This window comes from Myotis myotis, unplaced genomic scaffold (genome assembly GCF_014108235.1).
Source record: "Myotis myotis isolate mMyoMyo1 unplaced genomic scaffold, mMyoMyo1.p scaffold_m19_p_10, whole genome shotgun sequence".
NCBI lineage: Eukaryota > Metazoa > Chordata > Mammalia > Chiroptera > Vespertilionidae > Myotis > Myotis myotis.
The window spans coordinates 23,452,097-23,455,713 of record NW_023416314.1 but is presented as its reverse complement, the minus strand read 5'-3'; positions in this window follow the sequence as shown (position 1 = coordinate 23,455,713).

The following is a 3,617-nucleotide window of genomic DNA, read 5'->3' as shown; positions in this document are numbered from 1 at the left end:
ATAGCTGATATGCAGGATGTATTTTCATTGTTACAAATTGAACATAATTAAAGCATAGTGATTAAGCACAAAAACAATATGTAATTATACATATGTTTTTTCCGATGGTCTTAGGCGACCCCTGTGAAAGGGTCGTTCGACCCCCAAAGGGGTCGAGACCCACAGGTTGAAAACCGCTGCCCTAGGCATTTACTCCAGGAAACAAATTCAAAGCTTTACAAAAGTCAAGTGCACACAAAAATGTTTGCAGCAGCACATTTGAAACAAAAAACTAGTAATGAATTAGATGTAATGAAAAGAGACCCAGAAGCACTAACAACCACTACAGTTTACTGAGTAGATACCGGGCTGTCCTTATTCAGTCCTCACAGCGGAGCGAGCTTCCCCGCGTTAGCAACGAGGGCATGGAGGCTTAGGAAAGTTAAGTCACCTGCCAAGTTCCTAGAGCAAGTAAACGACAGAGCAACAATTCAGGTGCAGGCGGCTCATTCTAAATCCCCTGCGCTTAACCTCCACTTCCTCTTGTCTCTAGCAGCCCTAAGGAGGGCTGGCATCTTTCCCACCCTGGCCCTGGGCTTTAAATAACTAAAACTACCCCAAACAGTAATGCACACAGGTGGGGCTTTGGGAAAAGCACAATTAGAGTCAGGCCATGCAGGTCCCCGCTCTTGTATGTCCCAGCAGGGCTTTCCTATCCTATCTAATAAAAGGCTAATATGCAAATTGTCCCCTCAGGAGTTGGATCGCTCGCTATGACATGCGCTGACCACCAGGGGGCGGCACGGAACATGGCAGGTGACCAGCAGCAAGTGCTGAGGGAGCTAGGGAAGGAGGAGGCAAGGAGATGGAGAACCTGATCAGCCCTGATTGCCGGCCAGGTCTAGGGACCCTACCCGGTGCATCAGGCCTATAGTATCATATATGAGATGAGATACACTCTCAGCAGGCGTGAAAGGCAATATGTGCAGTGAAAGTCCCAGGGGTGGGGCTGGTGGGGGCAGTGGGGGCAGGGGGGGGGGCCGGCGGTGTAGAGAGGGCGGGGCTGAAAGCAATATTCCAGAAGTATAGAGAAAGGCATCTTCCTCTCTAGGCCTCAAGGACAGCCCTCTCTTCCCAATCTCTATACCATTCTGTACATAGGGGGGGGGGGGGGGCTGGACATAGAGTAATCAGATCTAGCAATTAAAAACACAGGATTACCCAACTAAATTGAATTTCAGATCAACAACAAATGATTACATGTCCCATGCAACATTTGACCTGAGAAACCCAACTGGGCAGGATGTTTTTATTTTATAAGAATCGGACTGCCACTTTGAAAGGTCACTTTACCTGTGACAACTGCTCTGCAGTGCTCGGCCTTGAAGCCTGTCTTCCTCACCAGAGAGGGCTGGGCTGACGTCTCGCCCTTTGACCCCACTTCTGTGCCTGGCAAAGTGCCTGGCACGCAGTGAGCATTCACTACATCATCTCAACCCTAAATGCATGTTGAAATGAACAAATGCTAGAGGAATTTACAATGTATAATCATAACATAGGATATTTATAAATAGATCATCTATTATTTCAACATCTCCCTGAAGTGATCTCCTCGGTGAAGGCTTCCCAGATAACCGTCTGTATTAATCAGAGTTCTCCAGAGAAACAGAACCAAAAGGATGTAACTAGATATAGAGAGAAAGCGGTTCTATATAAAAGGCACAATTGTGGAGGTTAAGTCCCAGGGTCTGAAGTTAGCGAGCTGGAGTCCCAGGGGAGCCCATGTTTCCATGTGAGCCTGGAGCCAGTGGGTGGAGAGAGGCGAGGGGGATCAATGTCCCAGCTCAAAGGCAGTCAAGCAGGAGGAATTCCCTCTTTGCGGGGGAAGGTGAACCTTTTTGTTCTACTCAGGCCCAGCTGATTGGATACGGACGGACAGCCAGGGAGGGCAATCCGCTTTAGTCAGTCTATCAACTGAAATGTTAAACTCATTCAAAAATACCCTCACGGAAACACTCAAAATGTTGTGACCAAACATTTGGGCATCCTGTGACTCAGTCAAGTTGACACACAAAATTAATCATCACACCCTCTGCAGGCAGAATTCGCTATCCCCTATGGGCTCGTGTAACACTGATGGATGGCATATTTAAAGAAAGGTACAGGCATCCGATTAAGCTCTTTAAAGTTATTAGTAGCACTTTAAGTGTTAGCTATTCTTATTCCTCTACTATAAGATTCTTTTAGTCTTTCTGACCCTTTGTACCTGGCCCTCTGATGGCTACCTGTCTACGCCCAGCTCACTGTGAGTTCCTTCAGAACAGGATCTTAGTGTCTAGACAGCCGTGGGCAAACTACGGCCCGCGGGCCGGATCCGGCCCGTTTGAAATGAATAAAACTAAAAAAAAAAAGACCGTACCCTTTTATGTAATGATGTTTACTTTGAATTTATATTAGTTCACACAAACACTCCATCCATGCTTTTGTTCCAGCCCTCCGGTCCAGTTTAAGAACCCATTGTGGCCCTCGAGTCAAAAAGTTTGCCCACCCCTGGGTAAGACCCCAACTAAGCTTTCTTTATTTTTATTTTTTAATCTGTTTGTCCTCTTTTCTGACCATTGCTTTTATAGATAAGATGCACTTGGTTCAGGTATTCTCAATCAGAAATTGCCAATGTGTTCTGAACATGAGGGACAGACAAGCTATCCCGGGAACATGCCATATCTCTGAATGCCAGGGAGAATCAAGACCCTCTGAGTACAGCCTGCACAGGCCACTGCCACCTCCTGCTACCAAACAGAAAATCATCATCATTATCCTATGGATGCCATCTCTGAAATGATACGCTCAACCCCATTTCAAGGCACCCTGCAAGGATTCACTCATTCCTAGGAGACGCCCCGTGGGGTGATTTAGACCTTTGTTTCCTTTCCCCCAAAATCTCCTCCACTGGCCCACCAAGGGGCGTGAACTCTCATCCGTAATCACACACTGAGCAATGCCTGTAGGTGTGGTCCATGTACCACCTAAGTCAGAAAGACTCAGGTGACTGTTGAAAATGCAGGTTCATAAATCCAAAATATACTATCAGAGCTCCTGGGTAGAATCATCTCCGTTTTCCCAAGCCCCAATGTGATTCTTACATCCAGTAAGGTCTGAGAGCCACAGTTTTAGTTTGAAAACTCACCTCAGTGCAGCCATTAGCCTTGCTCTCATTAGCTCATTTCACAGACTAAGAAATAGAAATAGTGTTAATTTCTTGATGAGTCCAGAGACCGCCTCGGCTGTGACTGTATCACTTCTCTCTCTGCCTTTGTCTTCACATTTCCTTCTCCCACTCTGTTTTCATGCCTCCCTTAGGCTACCCAGGGCTACACAAGTGGGTTTATAGCCCTTCTCCTCCCAAACCAGTAGCACCAACTATGACCTTGTTAGAATGCAGAACCCTGGGCCCCATCCACAGACCAAGTGAATCAGGATCCACATTTTGCATGCACAATAAATTGCCTCATGCACACGGGAGACTGATGCATTTCAGGCCCAAGGCACCATTATGAACTGAAACTGGTCATTCTTAAAGGGATGCTGTAAACTCTACACAGGCTGACTGACGTAAAACTAGAGGAAAGTGGAGTCCA